This window comes from Loxodonta africana, chromosome 23 (genome assembly GCF_030014295.1).
Source record: "Loxodonta africana isolate mLoxAfr1 chromosome 23, mLoxAfr1.hap2, whole genome shotgun sequence".
In the NCBI taxonomy this organism is placed as follows: Eukaryota; Metazoa; Chordata; class Mammalia; order Proboscidea; family Elephantidae; genus Loxodonta; species Loxodonta africana.
This window is the reverse complement of record NC_087364.1, coordinates 21748338-21768998: the sequence shown is the minus strand read 5'-3', so window position 1 is coordinate 21768998 and position 20661 is coordinate 21748338. Positions and strand designations below refer to the sequence as shown.

Below are 20661 nucleotides of genomic sequence, written 5' to 3'. Positions count from 1 at the left end.
TCAAGAGTAAGAGATTAACCTCCTTAGGATAAATCATGTGCTAGGCAATATGCTTTAATAAGATTGTAACTTTTCTTTGGAAATCTTATGCCCTTTCTGAGCTAAAATAGAAGACTGAAATCAGTCTTAGAGTTTACCTCATTTTTAGAATACAACAAAAGACTATCACAGATTAGAGTAGAAACGTAGATATTTAAGATTCTTTAGGTACTGGTTAAGGACTTGTGAAAAAAACTGGGAGGTATATTGGTAAACCCTGGGCAGAGGTAGTGTTGGTTTCCTCAAGGCAAACAAATATTGACTATTTTGATACATAGAGAAACTAAATAAAGCAGAACACAGATTTGCAAGTGTGAAGTACAGGCATTTCCCAGGTTGCCAACATCTGACTTACGCAGAACCCATCGGTTAGGAACCACCCCCCGTAAAGCCTATTACATTAAACATTTGAGGTACATACAATGGTTTGTCATAACAGACGGGAGCTACTTTGTGATGTGTGTAAAACATTATTATTATTACTGTGTTACGTATGGTATACAGTAGTGTATCTGGAAATGTTTCATTTTTTTTATGCATAGAAAGGTATACTGTATACTATATATGTACTATATGTGTAGGGGTCCTGGTGGTGCAGTGGTTAAGTGTTTGGCTGCTAACCAAAAGGTCAGCAGTTCAAATCTACCAGCTGCTCCTTCGAAACCCTTTGGGGGCAGTTCTGCTCTGTCCTACAGGGTCGCTGTGATTCAGAATCAGCTCGACAGCAATGGGCTACATATATAGTATACTAAAACAAACATTTGACTAATTAATGTTTCAGTTTACGTACAAATCCAGCTTAAAGACAGATTTAGGAATGGAACTCGTTTGCAATCTAGGGACTGCTTGTTTGTAGCTTTAGGAGGGAGTGAAGATAAAATAATATTTGGTTTGGTTCTACAGGAAAACAGGTGATGAATATTGTTTAGGGCTCAGAGACCAGACAAATCTATATCCTCATCCACTGGAGGTTTTATGTTTCTGACCAAGAAGATGGGGATTGGTATGAAGTATGATGAGTCTTTTGTCTATTAGGTTTTCAGCTGTTGATTCTAGTTCTTTTAGAGAGTATTTTGCATGTTTGGATAGATATTTATTTGGGTGGGTCAGTCTGAGCCTTTGATGGGTTCAGCCCCAATAATTCTGCCATTCTCAGTAGTTTTTTTTGTCAGCAAAAAGTCTGAAATTTCCTAGAGATGTTCAATTAGGGCTTGATTTAAATAAAGAAATACCAGTAAGTCAATATGCAAATTAGCTATGGCCTGATAATTTAATAAGAAAGATCTCAGGGGTTTCGAGAAAAAGTCCATTAGAAGAATATTTAATCTGGTAATTCCTTTTGCACAGTGGATCCGTCTGTGTTAAATTACCTGGTACGGTGTCTCAGAGCAGGAAAGACTGTTCCACTGTTAAAGGCTTGAGGATGAGAGATAAGGGGTGGTACTTGGGGGAATATCTGAGAGTTACTAGAGACACCACCTCCTGAATAGTTTGTTGACTCAAAGGGTTAGGTACTGTAACAGTGGTCGGGTTTAAAGTTGATATGATAGCATCAGAATCAACCAAAAATTTATAAGGTTGTCCTTTAATACTTAGAGAAACTTCTCCTTATGAGAAGGTGCTCTGACAGGAAATGACCTCTCTTCTCCTTAATCACCCACTGTATTATTTTTTTTCTTCACTGTCTTAGCTAACCTCAGAGCAATTGTTTTTCAAATGTCCTTTCTGTTTTTAATATCTAACCCACCGTTGTCAAGTCTATTCCAACTCATAGGGACCCTATAGGACAGAGGAGAACTGTTCCAATAGGGTTTCCAAGGCTATAAATCTTTACGGAAGCAGACTGCCACAGCTTTCTCCCAAGGAACTGTTGGCAAGTTGGAACCACTGACCTTTTGGTTAGCAGCCGAGTGCTTTAACCACTGGGTGATCAGGGTTCCCTTTTTAATATCTGCAAGTTTCTTTATCAAGAGACTCCTTGCTCTGGTATTCAATGACTGGGGTTTGCGCATGCAGTTGTTATATGTGTAAGGCCATCAGTGTATTCTGAATCTTGTTCTGATTTTGACCAGTGAGGAGTTGGTGGTCTGGCAGTAGAGCTGTTTACCACTCCAGTTTTTTGCCTGCATATTGAGTCCTCTGATTGTGGGTTAAGGTGATTCACAAAAAGTGAGGAGAAAGCTGGGGTCACGTCTGCTTCAAGACATACTCCAGAAGGCTATCTAAAGATATTAAAGAGCTTATCCTTGTGGTTTCCAATGGGCTTCTCCTTTTCTTTGCCTGTCTGAATTAGAATCCAGTCTGTTTTCACAAAAAAGACTCTGGATATGCTGAGTGAAATTAGTCAGTTGCAGAAGGACAAATATTGTGTAAGACCACTATTATAAGAACTTGAGAAATAGTTTAAACTGAGAAGAAAATATTCCTTTGTGGTTACGTGAGGGGGGAGGGAGGGAGGAAGGGTGGGAGAGGGGTATTCACTAATTAGTTAGTAGATAAGAACTACTTTAGGTGAAGGGAAAGACAGCACACAATACAGGGGAGGTCAGCACAATTGGACTAAACCAAAAGCAAAGAAGTTTCCTGAATAAACTGAATGCTTTGAAGGCCAGTGTAGCAGGGGCAGGGGTCTGGGGACCATGGTTTCAGGGGACATCTAAGTCAATTGGCATAATAAAATCTACTAAGAAAACATTCTGCATCCCACTTTGAAGAGTGGTGTCTGGGGTGGTGTCTAGCAAGCATCCATCTAAGATGCATCAATTGGTCTCAACCCACCTGGATCAAAGGAGAATGAAGAACACCAAGGACACAAGGTGACTACGAGGCCAAGAAACAGAAAGGGCCACATGAACCAGCGACTACATCATCCTGAGACCAGAAGAACTAGATGGTGCCTGGCTACAACAGATGACTGCCCTGACAGGGAACACAACAGAGAACCCCTGAGGGAGCAGGAGAGCAGTGGGATAAACAAAAAAAAAACAGACCCCAAATTCTCATAAGACCAGACTTAATGGTCTGACTGAGACTGGAGGAAGCCTGGTGGTCATGGCCCCCAGACCTTCTGTTGGCCCAGAACAGGAACTCTTTAGACATGGATTGAATTGGACAATTGGTTAGAGAGGGATGCTGGTAAGGAGTGAGCTTCTTGGATCAGGTGGACTCTTGAGACTATGTTGGTATCTCCTGCCTGGAGGGGAGATGAGAGGATGGTGGAGGTTAGAAGCTGGCAAAATGGACACGAAAAGAGAGAGTGGAAGGAGAGAGCGGGCTGTGTCATTGGGGGGAGAGTAATTGGGAGTGTGTAGCAAGGTGTATATGGGTTTTTTTTGTGAGAGATTGACTTGATTTGTAAACTTTCACTTAAAGCACAATAAAAATTATAAAAAAAAAAAAAAAAAGACTGTGGAGAGATCCTCCCAAAAAACCCATGTACAACATCTACAGCTTTTTCTTAATCTTTTGGTTTCCTGTGTAATTTAGGGTCTCTTAAGTCACCCACAAGGTCTTCCCATTTTTCATCTACTTTCTTGCATTTGAGGTTTCTAGATAACTGAAGGAGCCCTGGTGGTGCACAGGTTAAGCCCACAGCTGCTAACCAAAAGGTCAGCAGTTTGAACTTACCACCCACTCCATGGGAGAAAGATGTGGCAGTATGCTTCCATAAAGATTACAACCGCGGAAACTCTATGGGGTAGTTCTACTCTGTTCTATAGGGTCATTATGAGTCGAAATTGACTCAGTGGTACATGACAATAAATTTGAACTAATTGACATAGATCTGGGAGCTCTGTATGTTCCTTAAACTGTTCTAAATTCCTTGTGGAATGGGTCCTTTCATGGAACGGGTAAGGAAATTGAGACTCAGAAGATTAAGTCCCACTTCTGGATATTTTATAATGAGTCTAAACTTTCCTTTAGCTGCTTTTTGCAGCTTTGTCTTTCATTGTATATGCTTGTCTCTTAGAAAGATTCCTCTGGATCAGAGTGGAAAATAGATTGGATGGACAATACTGGAGGTGTCTTAGTTATCTAGTGCTGCTATAACAAATACCACAAGTGGATGGCTTTAACAAAGAGAAATTTATTCTCTCACTGTCTAGGAGGCTAGAAGTCTGAATTCAGGGTACCAGCTCCAGAAGAAGGCTTTCTTTCTCTGTCAGCTCTGGGGGAAGTTTCTTGCCATCAGTCTTCCGCTGTCAAGGTGTTTCTCAGCGCATGGACCCCGGGTCCAAAAGACACACTGTTCTCCTGGCTCTAGTTTCTTGGTGGTATGGGGTCCCCCAAAAATGTGTGTCAACTTGGGTAGGCCATGATTCCTAGTATTGTGTTATTGTCCGCCATTTTGTCATATGATGTGATTTTCCTGTTTTTGTAAATCCTACATCTGTGATGTTAATGAGATGGGATTAATGGCAGTTATATTAATGAGATAAGACTCAATCTACAAGATTAGGTTGTGTCTTAAGCCAATCTCTTTTGAGATATAAAAGAGAGAAGCAAGCAGAAAGACACGGGGACCTCATACCACCAAGAAAGCAATGCCAGGAGCAGAGCGCATCCTTTGGACCTGAGGTTCCTATGCGGAGAAGCTCCTAGGCCAAGGGAAGATTGATGACAACAACTTTCCTCCAGAGCCAACTGAGAGAGAAAGCCTTCCCCTGGAGCTGGTGCCCTGAATTCAGTCTTCTAGAAGACTGTGAGAGAATGAATTTATCTTTGTTAAAGCCATCCATTTGTATTTCTGTTATAGCAGCACTAAATAACTAAGACAGGAGACAAGGAAATAAGATAGAGTTTTGTTGTAATTTACGAGAGAGATACTGTTCAAGCAGAGGGAAGAGCAGTGAACAGAACAAAGAGTTGTCTTCAAGCTAAGTTCCAACTTTGAGGTCCAGACCTACATATCTTAACTATTAATTCAAAATCTCCATTTGGGTATTTTATGGGTATTTTAAACTCAGCGTATTTCTTGATCAATCCAAAAGTTTTATGAGTTTTATTAATGTTTTTAGTGAAGTAACTTTAGCATTGTTCGTTCTCTCCTATCGTATGTTTCTCTTGTATTTTATGTGTGTATGTATGTACATGTGTATATTTCTTTTCTGTGTTGTGCGTGTATGCATGTTTATTTGCTCTTAGCGCATACTTTTTTAATTTCCTTCTTTATACTTTTATTTTTTTCTTCTTTACTAACTATAGCTATAGTTGTATTCTACAAGTTTTGATTTATAGTAATTTCATCATCATTTACGTAAAAGTTTTTTTTTTCTTTTAAATATTTTATTGTGTTTTTGGTGGACTTCACACAGCAAATTAGGTTATCTTTTAGCACTTTCTGTACATGTTATTCAGTGACATTGGTTACATTTTTCACAATGTGTCAGCATCCTCATTATTTCCATTCCGGTTGTTCTGTTTCCATTAATTTAGCTTCTGTATATACTGTACCTTCTCATTTTTGTTCTAGGGTAAATGTTTACTATTTGGTTTCATTTGGATGATTATTTAGAGGAGCATAGTACTCATGGATAATATTTATTTCATGAACTAGTCTGTCATTTGGCTGAAAGGTGACCTTCAGGAGTGGCTTGAGTTCCAAGTACAAAGGGTATCCCAGGGCAATAATCTCAGAGATTTCTCTAGTTTCTACCAGTCCAGTAAGTCTGGCTATTTTTTAGGAATTTGAATTTTGTTCTATATTTTTTTCCCATTCTATCCAGAACCACCTATTATATTGCTGGTCTGAATGGTCAGTAATGGTATCCAGGCACCATCTAGTTCTTCTGGTCTCACGGTGGATGAGGCCATGTAGACTACTTTCTTCTTTCAGTCTTTGGTTTCTTTCTTTTGCTTCAGACGAGTTGAGACCAATAGTTGTATCTTAAATGGCTACTCGCAAAGTTTTAAGACCTGAGACGCTGCTCGTCAAACTAGAATGTAGAACATTATGAACTATACTGGTATACCTTGGAGATATTGCAGGTTCGGTTCCAGACCACTGCAACAAAGTAAATATCACAATAAAGTGAGTCACACGAATTTTTTTGTTTGCCAGTGCATGTAAAAATTATGTTTACACTCTACTGTAGCCTATTAAGTGTGCAATAATATCATTATATCTAAAAAAACAATGTGCATACTTTAATTAAAAACTACTTTATTGCTAAAAGAATGCTAACCATCATCTGAGCCTTCAGCAAGTCGTGATCTTTTGCTGGTGGAGGGCCTTGCCTCGATTTTGATGGCAGCTGACTAATCAGAGTGGTGGTTGCTGAAGATTGGGGAAGCTGTGGCAATGTCTTAAAATAAGACAGCAGTGAAGTTTGCCGCATCGATCGACTCTTCCTTTCATATGCATTTTCTCTATAGCATGCGATGCTGTTTAATAGCATTTATCCACAGTAAAATTTCTTTCCAAATCGGAGTCCATTCTCTCAAACCCTGCAGCTGCTTTATCACCTAGGTGTATGTAATATTATAAATCCTTTGTTGTCATTTCAACAATGTTCATAGCATCATCTTGAGATTCCATCTCAAGAAACCACTTTCTTTGCTGATCTGTGAGGCACAGCTCCTCATCTGTTAAAGCTTTATCATGATATTGCAACAATCCAGTCACGTCTTCAGGCTCCACTTCTAATTCTAGTTCTATTCCTATGTATTCTTTCCTTAAACCTCATGAACCAACTTCTGTTAGCTTCAAACTTTGCTTCTGCAGCTTCCTCGCCTGTTTAAGCCTTCATAGAATTGAAGAGAGTTAGGGCCTTGCTCTGGATTAGGTTTTGGCTTAAGGGAATGTTGTGGCTGATTTGATCTTCTGTCCACCCAGATAATCCAGGCCACTATAACTTTCTCCATATTAGCAATAAGGCTATTTCACTTTATCATTTGTGTGTTCACTGAAGTAGCACTTTTAATTTCCTTCAAGAACTTTTCCTTTGCACTCACGACTTGGCAAACTGGTGCAAGAGGACTGGCTTTCAGCCTGTCTTGGCTTTCAGCGTGCCTTTCTCTCTAAGCTTAATCATTTCTAGCTTTCGATTTCCAGTGAGAGACATGCGACTCGTCCTTTCACTTGAACACTTAGAGGCTATTGCTGTTGTAGGGTTATTGATTGGCATTACTTCAATATTGTCATGTCTCAGGGAATAAGGAGGCCTCAGGAGGATAGAGGTGGGGAAACGGCTGGTCGGTGGAGCAGTCAGAGTACAGACAACATTTATCCATTAAGTTAACCGTCATATATGGGAGTGGTTTATGGCGCTCCAAAACAATTATAGTAACGTCAAAGATCACTGATCTCAGGTCACCATAACAGATAGAATAATGAAAAAGTTTGAAATATTTGCGAGAATTACCAAAATGTGACACAGAGACACAAAGTGAGCACGTACTGTTAAAAAAAAAATTGCTCCAATAGACTTGCTTGATGCGGGGCTGCCACAGACCTTCAATTTGTGAAAAGCACAGTGTCTGTGCAGTAAAGCAAAGCACAGTGAAACAAGGTATGCCTGTATTGTGCCAATTGACTGAGTTGCCTCAGAAGACTCTGGTCAAATCCAGTACACCAGTCTTGTGAGGTTTTCGGTTATGTCTAGGACGTATGTGTAAATGTGCACCCTGTGTGCTTTTTTTATATATGAATATGCAGCACCCATAAACATACATATATACATACGCTCACAGATACACCTACGCTTGCACATCCATATATTCATATGTGCTTTCCCTCTACATATGTATGCATACATATCTATGTAACCACATACACATTTTTAGTTGTTATTGCTGTTGTCACAAAATTGTATATGTTACATCATTTACAGAATTGCCCCTTATTCTTGTATACTTCTTTGTGTCGTTGTTCTCCTTGGTCAGGTTGTGCTGACTTCACCCTTATTTGGTATTGTCTTTCTTATCAGCAAAACAAACAAGCATCTAATATCTAGAAAATGATTCCCTCCCTCTGTCATCTCTGGTAACCACCAAAGAACATTGCTTTTTGTATGTATACCTATTCTTGTCTTTTTATACCAGTAAGATCATACAATATTTGTCCTTTTGTGATTGATTTATTTCACTCGACATGATATCCCCCAGATTCATCCATGATATAGTATATTTTGAGAACTCATCATAGTTCCTTATGGCAACATAGTATTATAATGATATACTGCCTGGTTTAAAGTCAGGAAGGGTGTGCGTCAGGGTTGTATCCTTTCACCATACTTATTCAGTCTGTTTGCTGAGCAAATAATCTGAGATGCTGAACTATACTAAGAAGAAGAAGGCATCAGGATTGGAGGAAGACTCATTAACAACCTGCATTATGCAGATGATACCACTTTGCTTGCTGAAAGTGAAGAAGACTTGAAGCACTTACTGATGAAGATCAAAGACCACAGCCTTCAGTATGGATTGCGCCTCAACATAAAGAAAACAAAAATCTTCACAACTGGACCAATGAGCAGCATCATGATAAATGGAGAAAAGATTGAAGTTGTCAAGGATTTCATTTGACTTGGATCCACAACCAACACCCATGGAAGCAGCAGTCAGAAAATCAAATGACGTATTGCATTGGGCAAATCTGCTGCCAGAGACTTCTTTAAAGTATTAAAAAGCAAAGATGCCGCCTTGAAGACTAAGGTGGATCTGACCAAAGCCATGATATTTTCAGTTGCCTCATATATATGCGACAGCTGGGCACTGATCAAGGAAGACCGAAGAATTGATGCCTTTGAATTATGGTGTTGGTGAAGAATGTTGAATATACCATGGACTGCCAAAAGAACAAACAAATCTGTCTTGGAAGAAGTACAGCCAGAATGCTCCACAGAAGCAAGGATGGCGAGACTTTGTCTCATAGACTTTGGACATGTTATTAGGAGGAATCAGTCCCTGGAGAAGGACATCATGCTTGGTAAAGTAGAGAGGGTCAGCTAAAAAGAGGAAGACCCTTAGTGAGATGGATTGACATGGTGGCTGTAACAGTGGGTTCAAGCATAACAACGATTGTAAGGATGGCGCTGGACTTGGCAGCATTTGGTTCATTTGTACATAGGTTTGCTATGAGTGGGAACTGACTCAACGGCATCTAACAGCAGCCACATAGTATTCCATTGTGTATATGTACCACAATTTGTTCATCCATTTATCTGTTGATGGGTGGTTAGGTTGTTTCCATCTTTATGCAATTGTGAATAACGTTCAGTGAACGTAGGTATGCATATGTCTGTCTGTATCACTGTTATCTCTAGAATATATACCTTAAGAGTGGGATTGCTGGATCATAGGGTAATTCTATTTCTAGCTTTTTGAGGATGCGCCATACCGCTTTCCATAGTGGTTGAATCAGTTTACAATTCCAAAAGCAGTAGAGGAGGGTTCCAATCTCCAGGCACCCTGGCCAGCGTCTGTCGTTTTCTGTTTTATTTATTTATTTATTATTAGTGCCATTTTTACATGAGTAAGATGGTATGTCATTGTTATCTTGATTTGCATCTCTCTAATATCTGTGCAGCGCAAAAAAAGCAAAGCACAATGAAACGAGGTATGCCTGTTGGTATAGTGGTTAAGCAAATGGGCTGCTAATCAAAAGGTTGGCTGTTCGAACCCACCAGATGCTTTTTGGGAGAAAGATGTGACAGTCTGCTTCCATAACAATTACAGCCTTGGAAACCCTATGGGGGAGTTATACTCTGTCCTATAGGGCCGCTCATGTGTCTGAATCAACTTGTTAGCAGCGATTTTGGAGGAGCACTGGTGGCACTGTTAAAGTGCTCGGCTGCCAACCGAAAGATTGAGAGTTTGAACCCACCAGCCGTTCTGCAGGGGAAAGATGTAGCAGTTTGTTTCCATAAGATTACATACAGCCTTGGAAACCCTATGGGAGGCATTTCTACTCTGTCCTATAGGGTTACTGTGAGTCAGAATTCACTTGATGGCAACAGGTTTAATGGCTAATGATCACAAGCATCTTTTCATGTGTTTGTTGGCCACTTGAACATCCTCTTTGGTGCAGTGTCTGTTCATATCCTTTGCCCATTTTTTAATGGGATTTTTTGTCTTTTTGTTATTGAGTTGTTGAAGCTTTCTATGTATTTTAGTGAGTAGACCCTTGTCAGATATGTCATTCCCGAAGATTTTTTTCCCAGTCTGTATGATTTCATTTTAGTCTTTTGGTAAAAGTTTTTTGAAGAGCATAAGTATTTAATTTTTGGGAGGGCCCAGTTTTCTAATGTTTCTTCTGTTGTTCATGTATTTGCAGTTGTGTTTGATAATCTGTTTCTAAAGAAAACTAGGTCTCATCATAGTTCTAATATATTTTTGAATTTCCATTCTGATATCCCCATTAACGCTTGGGCAATATAAAAATGTATTTCCTAATTTATCTTTTTACTGTTGATTTCTAGCTTAATTCCACTCTGGCTGGAGAACATACTGTTTATTATTTCACTTCTTTGAAATTTGTTAATTCCTTGAAATTTGTTAAGACCATATTGACTAGCATGTGGTCAATTTTTATAAAAAGTTCATGTGTTTGAAAAGAATGTGTACTCTGCAGTTATTAAGTACTGTTTTTTAATATGTCTATTGAGTCAAATCAAGTTGAAATTATTATCTTTATAAACTCACATTTTAGTAATGCTTTTTGCCTTAAATATTTGGTGGGTTTTGGAATATAGCTGTACCAGATTTCTCTCGGTTGAGTGTTTGTCCTAGTGTACTGTTACCCCTCCTTTTACTTTCTGAGTTCTTATGTTTTAATTGTGTCTCTTACACACAGCAAGAGTTGAATTTTTTAAGTTGGATTTAAAAATCAAATCTTAACAAGAATTTAGTTTATTTGCATTTATTGTACCTACTTTATATTTCGTTTAAGTCTTCCATACTTTCTATTTATCCCTCTGGGTTTATGCTTCTTTTTTCTGAGAATTTTCTGTTATTCCATCTTCTGCCCCTTATTAACTTGTAAGTTCTACACTCTTTTTGCTGTTTCTTTAGTGGTTATTCTAGAGATTGAAATATGCGTTTTTGTAATTTGTTCATGTACCCTTTTCCCAAACAGCACAAGAATATTAAGATGCTTCAACTCAGTTTACTTCCCCAGTCCTGATTTAAAGTGACAGTGTTTTGTATATTTTAATCCTGTATGTTTATACCTTGCAAAATATTATCATTTAGAATTACTACCACTTTTACCATTGTTAGGCACCCTCGTGGTGCAGTGGTTAAGAGCTTGGCTGCTAACCAAAAGGTTGTCAGTTCGAATCCACCAGCTGCTCCTTGGAAGCCCTATTGGGGCATTTCTACTCTGTCTTACAGGGTCACTATGAGTCGGAATTGACTTGGTGGCAATGGGTTTGATTTTGGTTTACCATTTTTATTCCTTCTTGCATCATTATGTTATTTTTTAGATCATTTTCTTTCAGACTCTTTAATATGGAACCGATGGTGGCAAATACTGTTTTAGGTGTCTTAAAATGTCGTCATTGCACTTTTAATCTCGAAGCCTATTTCATTGGATGTAGCATTCTGGGTTAACAATTGTCTTCTTTCAGATTATTATTCTGATTTCTATTGTTTTCTGTTAAGAAATCTGTTAATCTAACTAACTGTTCTTTTGCAGGAAATTTGCCTTTTTTCCACCCCTAGCTGCTTTTAAAGTGTTTTCAAATCAATAAAAAGTTTCTAGGTGTAACTTTTTTTTTTATTTATGCTACTGTGATTCATAATGCTACCTGAATCTGTAACTTGAGGTCATCAATTTTAGAATGTTCTCAGCTATTATCTCTTTAAATGTTGTTTTTGCCTTCTCTCCTGTCTTTGTGGAATTCGGTTACATATATGTTGACCCTTCTCATTTGTAGTATCTACTTCTCTTATCCTCTTTCATGGTTTTCTTTATTTCGTCTTTCTATTCTCCAGGATATTTTCTCCTAATGTGTCTTCCAGTTCATTAATCATCTCTTTTGCTGTGTTTCATCTGTGTTTAATCCCATCCATTGTGTTAAGTATTGTATTTTTTTGGTTAAAAATTTTTTTTTCGTCCTCAAAAATCTGCTGTGTTCTACTTCTCAGCTTTCAAGTGTCCATCAAAATTCTCAATCTTATATGATCTTGAATATTATAATAGTTAAAGACTGCATAGACTATCTGGAGTCTTTATGTGTTTGTGTCTGCACTTTGTAGTTTCTGCCAATTATTTTGTCTTCTTATGTATCTGGTTATTTTTTATTATGTTCTAGACATGTGCTTAAAATTGTTCTTTAGAAATAACTTGATAACTAGGAGATGATATCCTGCAACAATGAGCTCTTACGTTTGCTTCTGTTTGGTGCCTGAAGGAGCTAGCACTCTGACTACATAAATCTGCTTTCAGGCTTTGATATTTGAAGCTGGACTGCAGTCACATGAGGGTCAATAATACTTCTTATTCACTATTATTTTTAGGGTACTGCCCTTTAGCGCCTCAACCAGAAGTGCATAGGCATTTCCTAAAATCCTTTGCTCCTTCCTTCTTAGCTTTAGTGGTTCCTGTGCTGTAAGTTTTATCTCCTTAGCCATGTAAGCCTATCAGAGGCATCATTCAGCTCTTCAGTAGCTTCTTTTGTAGAATAAACAGATCTCTTTGGCTATCATTGAATCCTGAGTTAGCTTGCTAGCTATGCACTTTCTGCAGCATGTAAATTATTTTTATATTGGTATCATTTTGGTTATAGTGTAATGCCAGTGATAGTCTATTTTTTGTTTCTTTTTCAAATAATTGTTTTTTATTTTATATGTCTGGCCTTTCTTTATCGTTCTCCTATGGGATTCCTTCTTGTCTCCTACTGCAAATGTGGATGTTAAGAGTTCCTTATACCTTGGATCCCAGGCCCTCTTTTCTTTTCTCCCTACACTCTCTTCCTAGGTAATGTCATCCTCTTGCAGGCTTCAAGTGCCATTTATATACTGAGGACTGTCAAATTTACATCTTCACCCCAGACATCTGTTCTGAACTTATGGCCAGACATCTGTTCTGAACTTATGGCCCATTTATATACTAGTCTACTCACATTCATTTTGGTGTCTCACAAGTTTCTCAAACTGGACATGTCCAAATTTGGATTTTTTCCCAGTATTCTCCTTTGCAGTTAGTGGCAGCACTGTACACCCTGTTGCTTATGTTGGTAATTTGGAAATCATCTATCCACTTCTCTCTAATTCTTGGCTTCTTCTCTACTACTAATCTAGACCAAGCCACTGCTCTCTCTTGCCTAGAAAACAGCCGTAGATGTTTATCTTGTCCCCTGTGTCATACTTCCCTCGTTTTCAGTTCTTTCTCCATATAGCAGCTTGTGTGATCTTCTGAAAATGTCAATTTAACCAAGTCTCTTCTTTGGCTTCTCATCGCACTTTATGATTACTCGAAATCTTGAACATGACCTGCAGGTCCTGCGTGATTTTCACTTTGCCTCCCCGCCCCAGTGCACTCACAGTCATTTGTCATCAGACACCACCACCCCCCGCCCTCGCCATGCTTGTGCTTGAGCTTGATTTTCTGTCCCTGTTATCAACTGAGTTCCTTTTTGCCCCAGGAAACCTGGTGCCTTGTAGATTGCTGATTTTTAACACCTGGAAGAAGACTTAGCAAATGGTAGCTATGTCTTAAAAAATTCTTGAGTGAATAAAAAGCAAATTTGCTATATATTTTACTGGGGAAAAAAAAAATGAGTCTGCTCAGCAGAGATTTTCTCATCCTGCCTTCGTTTCACTCTTATTATCTGGAGCCATAAATTGCTAAAGACCTTACATGTTCTTTTTTCTTTAATATTACTTTCTGTTCTCCTTGTCCTCCACTCCCTTCCCTTCAGCAAACATTTATTTATTAAGTTCTTATTTATTAGGATGGATTTGGCTGAAAGCAGTAGAAAAATCCTGTTTCAAACTAGGATGCTTTAATATCTTACAAACTGTTAAGGTTTAAGGTAATCTCCAGTTACTGTTCTTCAGGTACAGTGCCTTATGGATGTCATTAAGCTTCCAGGTTCTTTCCCTCCCTGTACCTATTGTCTTCGGTATCAACCTCATCTTGAGGCAGGCTCCTCTCATGAATGCATAATAGTTTGGGCTATGTGTGTTCTAAGATTCTTTCTTTTCCTGTGGCTGTCTTTTATGATTAAGAAAGCTTCCCCAGAAAACAGTTTTTATCTCATGAATCGTTGGCTGGAATTGCCTGTTCCTGAGCCAGTCGCAGGCAAGGGAAATAAGCGTACCTTTGGACCAGTCAAGCTCACCTGTGGGCTGAGGCCGTCTTTTTTTGAGGCATATTAGAAAAAGATATACCTGAACAAAAGTAGTCTTCTGTAAAGAAGGATCAAGAGGAATGCATGCTGCATAGGTAGGTAACCAACAGTGACTACTATGCAATATGCCAGGTCCTGTGACAGCTCATATTTATTGCTGTCCCCTGAAGGTATCCTTCCTGCTTTCTAGGCTGTATCCTTCCTTTTGTGCTTTTGTGCTTCTATGTCCATCTCCTTTTGATTCTTCTTTCTTACCTCTCCTGAATGTGGTCACACTGCTGTATTGGTCCTTAGCACTGTGTTTATTTGGTAAATTCCTTGGAAATTTCCCTCTTTTAATAGCTTCTGCTGTCGTTATCTGTATTGTTGATTTGTGTGCCTGCAATTTAAATCTTGATCTCTAACCTTCATTTCTCTACGTCTCCACTGGACATCTCCATTTAAATGTCTTGCTGTCATTTCAAGCTCATTTTTGCCTAAAACCAATTACTTGGCTATTTTTGACTCATCACTCTCACCATCCAGTTAATTCCCAGGTCAGATTGATAATTGTTTCTTGGGGGACTTGAATTTGTACTCTTCTGTTACTTCCTATTCCACTCTCTTCACCAAGATCATGATTCTTTTGAAGTCAAGTTCTAGGTTGTCTTTATCTTTGTATACTCATCAGTAGTCACAGTACCAAGCACAGTATTTTGTTGCTATCTGCTGTCAAGTAAACCCCTGACTCGTGATGACCCCATGCACAAAGGAATGAAACTGCCTAGTCCTGCGCCATTCCCATGATTGTTTGCAGATCAGACAGTTGTGATCCTCAGAGTTTTTATTGGCTGGTTTTTGTGGGTAAATCACTAGGCCTTTCTTCCTAGTCTGTCTTAGTCTGGAGCGCTGCTGAACCTGTTAAGCGTCACAGCAACGAGCAAGCCTCCACAGACAGATGAGTGGTGGCTGCACATGAGGTGCATTGGCTGAGAATTGAACCCCGGTTTCCCCCATGGAAGGCTAGAACTCTACTACTGACCCACCAATGTGCCCAGCACATTATAGATGCTTCGTAAATGAATGAAGAAGAGGCCGACTACACATGAAAACCTCAAGCAGAGTGGTGAAAGGTATATTGAAAAAAGAAGAGATGGATGTCAGTGAAGAATTGCCAGTTTATTGACTGAATATCAGTTCTTAAGAAATGGGTAAATATTGACTGAACTTACATTTCCAGTTGAATGTGATATTGACACTATCGTTAACATACACGGTGAAGTTAGAAACGTGTCTGGATTTTAGACATAAGTGTACTAGGTGATAGTGGGATAGAAAATTGATAATGTTCAGCAGGTAACTGGGATACCAAAAGAAAACAAACCAGAACAGAAGTACAGAACTTAAATTCATTCCCCTTTACACATTCATGAGGATCTAACATGTATCAAGCACTGTGCTTGGGGAACTTATATATGTTGTCGTAGCTATAGGACATAGTATATGTTAATAGCACCACTTTTCAGATGGTTAAGTTCAATGTCTCTGAAGTTCAGAGACATTGAGTGGTGTCATTAAAGTGTTGATTTGTTAAGAGTGATTTGATTTTATTGTTCAGAGTGGATTGAAGTAAGGAGGAAGTAAGTACTGTTATTTGGTATTTGCTCTACTAATTCAGAAAGGGGGTGGTATGGACAAGGGGTAGAAATAAGATTGGAGATCAGGGATTTGGTAACTGATTAGATAACTGGAATGAAGGAGAAAAATAAAATGATTGTGGTTTGGGTAAATGATGAGCCACAGAGATTTGGCAAGTTGTGAGGGTCTGGAAACCAGGGGTGGCGATGGGAGTGGGCGTAGGATAAAGGTTTGGAATTTTCAAGCATGGAAGCAGATCTTTCTGGGTTCTTCTTTTGGTACTTTCACGTGGACTGTTGGTAGCTCAGAGTGCCAAGGCTGGAGAACGATCTCGGAGAGCTTTTGCAGGTGTTAATTTTCTAACATGCCATGGCGTGTCTAGCACTTTAACATCTTCTTCATCAGACATTTTAGATTTATTTACTTTTTCCCTTCTCTCAGATTTTTTTTTTTATTATACTTTAGGTGGAAGTTTACAGCTGAAGTTAATCTCTCATAAAATTTTATACACATATTGTCATGTGACACTAGTTGCAGTCCCGACAATGTGACAGCACACCCCCCCTTTCCGCCCTGGGCTTCCCCTGTCTATCCAACCAGCTCCTGTCCCTTCCTGCCTTCTCACCCTGCCTCTGGACAGGAGCTGCCCGTTTGGTCTCGTACATCTGCTTGGACTAAGTGCACTCTTCACAAGTATGATTTTGTTTTTTAGTTCAGTCTAATATTTGAGGAGTGGTCTTCGGGAATGGTTTTAGTTATGGGTTAACAGAGCATCTGGGGGCTGTGACTTCAGGGGCTCCTCCAGTCTCAGTTAGACCACAAGTCTGGTCTTTTTACTAGAATTTGAGTTCTGTTCCACACTTTTCTCCCTCTTGGTCAGGGACGGTCTGTTGTGATCCCTGTCACGGTGGCCATTGGTGGTAGCCGGGTACCATCTAGTTCTTCTGGTCTCAGGCTGATGGAGTGTCTGGTTTATGTGGCCCTTTTGTCTCTTGGGCTAATATTTTCCTTGTGTCTTTGGTGTTTTTCATTCTCCTTTGCTCCAAGTGGGTTGGGACCAATTGATGGTCACTCCTGAGCTTTTAAGGCTCTAGGTGCTACTCACCAAAGTGGGATGCAGTACATTTTCTTACTAAACTTTGCCACGCCAGTTGACCTAGATTCTCCCGAAACCTTCTCTCAGGTTTTATATTCAAATCTGCTTACGTATAACTTTCGGAATAGTCTATTTTGAGGAATGTAATTAAGAAGTACAAGCCAAAGACCATTTCCAAGTCTCTATAAACATCATCAATCAAAATACTTTGTTTTTAGTTTAATATAAAGAAAGAAATCAACATTGGAATACAAACTAACTTTGTAACTATGGTTAAAGCACGTTTTGAAGAATTCAGTTACTAGGATGAAATAGCTTAAATATTTGTAATTCTTTCTAGGTCTGTTTCAAATCTAGATCACTGCTTAAATTGAAAATAGATTTATAATGGAAGGCAAAACTTAGCCATAGAATCACAAAAGTCAGGGCGGTGAGACAGTGATATGTAATGTGAGCAGTTTTGGCATTGCAGTAGTCCATGTATACCTGCTCTGTGGTCATATAAATACACTCACTTTTCATTATAAGTAGAGAGTTGTCTCTTTTGCAGTTGCTCTTTTCTCTAGTTGTCAATTCAAGAACAATTCTACAGATATTTGACTACAAAAATTGTATCAGCAGATTGTTAACGTGATACAAATGATTTCACAAAATGATGTAAACTGTTCTATATAATTGTCATTTAGAAGTATTTGGCTCTTTAAAGGTATACAAGATCAATTGAATGGTATCTGTAAAGCTAATCAAATATGTAGGAGATGTTAAGCTTTTTTTTTTTTTTTTTCAGTAGAGAAAATTTCAATTTGCATGTGCCTCTTACTTTTGTGAGCTGGTTGGAAATTGTTTTTCTCACAGCCTTCATATTTTGGGGTTAGTCAGCTTGTGGCTCTTATTTTGGTGAGCTGGTTGGAAATAGTTTTTCTCACAACCTTCACATTTTGGGGTTAGTCAGGTTCTGATAATCATTGGTCTTTTCCCCTTTTCCTATAGTCTACTGGAACCGATTCGATGGCATCTAACAACAACACTGTGCTTTTAGGAGCTCTTGTGGCATAGTGGTCAAGCGCTTGGCAGCTACCAAAAAATCAAGCCCACCAGCCGCTCTACGGGAGAAAGATGTGGCAGTCTGATTCCATAAAGATTTTCAGCCTTGGAAACCCGATGAGGTGGTTCTACCCTGTTGTATAGGGTTGCTGTGAGTCAGAATCAACTCGACCAGAATGGATACTGTGGTGCCTTTTCTCTTGGCTTCAAGCCAAAGTACATAATTTGTTAAATCAAGGTTTGTATATACAATTTGCTATTTCTAGTTTTATGCAGTTAAAAGATCAGAGATGGTGAACACTGCAGATGAAACCTGTGGTGGTCTTTGTTTGAAGGTCTCACAGTCCTCTTTTTTTGTTCAAAGAATGTGTGACGATCGCTCTAAATGAAAAGCTTCTGATAGCTTATGTCTGTGCATTACCATGTAAGTTTAGATGAGCACTGACAGGAGCAGGAGAATTGTAATTATTGTTGTGGAGTTTTTTGTTTGTTTTTGTTGATAAATTATTTACTTGCTCACTCATGTAGCTAGAGGAGAGGTGTTCTTCATACATGACTCACCTAAGGCTGTGGTCATGCAGCTCGAAGGTTTTTAAAATGTTGTTGTTGTTAGGTGCCAGAGTGTCTGTCCCGATTCATAGTGACCAGGTACAACAGAACGAAACACATTGCCCGGTCCTGTACCATCCTCACAATCATTACTGTTTGAGCCCATTGTTGTAGCCGCAGTGCCAGCCCATCTCACTGAGTGTCTTCCTCTTCTTTGCTGACCCCCTGCTTTGCAATATTTAAAAGAGTTGGTAGTGACACTTCCTTAACTGGAGAGATTTTGCATTTTTTTCTCTGGGAAGCAAGCTTAGTATTGCAGTTGAGTGTGGTTTCTTCTAATTAGATCACCTGAGTTTGAATCCCAGGTTTGCTGTTTTTGAGCTGTGTGACTTTGGATCCTCCAAGTCTGTTTCCTGATGTGGAAAATGGGGATAACAGTAATATGTTCTTGTGAGGGTATTATTAAACAACAGTTGCCATGTAAAGGGCAATATGTGTCATTTTTACTGTGTGCTGTTAAGTTGGTTCTGACTCATAGCAGCCCCATGTAACAGAGTAGAACTGCCCCATAGGGTTTCCTAGGCTGTAATCTTTATAGGAGCAGATCACCAGGTCTTTTCTCCTGTGGAGCCTTTGGATGGGTTTGAATAGCCAACATATTGGTTTGCAGCTGAGCACTTAACCATCGCACCACCAGGGATCCTTCATATGTGTCATGAACTATATAGACTATGTAATTTTGATACATTTTTCTTCATGAAACACGTGAAAATTGTTAAAATGGCTCTTTGAGTTAAAAACTACTGTGGGTGTCAGTAACCTAACTATACCAAAAAAAAAAAAAAGATTCTCCTCCTCCTTGTCTTTCTCCTTTCTCTATGTATAGCTACATATTTTTGTATATGGAGTCCCCGGGTGGCACAAATGGTGAAGCACATGGCTAGTAGCCATAAGATTGGTGGTTCAAACCTACCCAGAGGCAACTGGTAAGACAGGACTGCAAATCTGTTTCCAAAAGGTCACAGTCTTGAAAATACAATTGTGCAATTCTACTCAACACAGATGGCGTCACCATGAGTCAGAATTGACTCAACAGCAACTAACAATAACAGTGTTTCTCTGTATCTGTTTATTTATTATATACATAAATATAAGCATATCTATGTATATATATTTGTGTATCTGCGTATTTATTTTTATATATGTATGTATGCATACATAAATATATGTATAGAGAAAGCTCTGTCTATACATACATGTAAAATACATATTTTATATAAATAATTTCAAAGCAGATGTGGCATGGACTTTAACATGTATTCATGTAAAGTGTTTAGTATAGTACTTGGCATATGGAAAGTGCTTGATACATATTATCATTGTCTTATGGGGATCCCATTGCTGGTTACCCTGCCAAAGTCAAGTTTATTGAATATTCACTTGGGGAGAATGGGATTTTCTGGTATTCTGGAAAGTTGGAGGTTAAGGTGTAGTTCAGAATCCTGGGAAATGACTCTGCTTTCTCCCATTATGGCATTGAATTTGATTCAAGAACCAGGAGTATGCAGGGCTTATAAATAGACTGGTAGAGTAATTTTTTCCATAGTGATCTGAAAGCTTCAAATATGAAAGGTTGATATTGTTTCAAGACTTAAGCCTCCCCAATCTGGCATGACCCTCCTTATGAGGAGAGAATTGCTGGCAGCTGACACCCCCGCAGGAGAACCCACACTAAGATATATGGTATCTTTTTTCACTCTGTGTGACCACCTCACATCCACTAAGATGTTGCATATTTACCTAATTAAAAGGAGGCCTAAGTCTAAATTTACCTTCTATGTAATTGGGGGCGGGGTAGTAGGTGGAAAGAAACAGAGAAAAGGGGCAGGTTTGGTCTTGTGAGTTTTTAACTCCTGTGAAGCACAGCACCTATATCTGGGACAACTACTAGGGAGCCAGAGTGAGTTTATCGCTCCTCAATTCCACTCATGTTGATTTAAGTATTGAAAAGAAAAAAAA

The 20661-nt window shown here is 38.9% G+C and overlaps 1 protein-coding gene across 6 annotated transcripts in view; it reads left to right on the top strand.

Annotated features, from left to right (window-relative positions):
• CDK8 (cyclin dependent kinase 8) overlaps positions 1 to 20661 on the top strand; it is a 174446-nt gene that overhangs the window by 36027 nt on the left and 117758 nt on the right. The window contains exon 2 of one of the 6 annotated variants that reach the window (XM_064275331.1): positions 18040 to 18331. The exons of the other annotated variants lie outside the window; for them this stretch is intronic. The gene's annotated coding sequence lies outside the window, so the exon portion shown is untranslated. The remainder of the gene's footprint in view (positions 1 to 18039; positions 18332 to 20661) is intronic. 6 annotated transcript variants of the gene reach the window in all.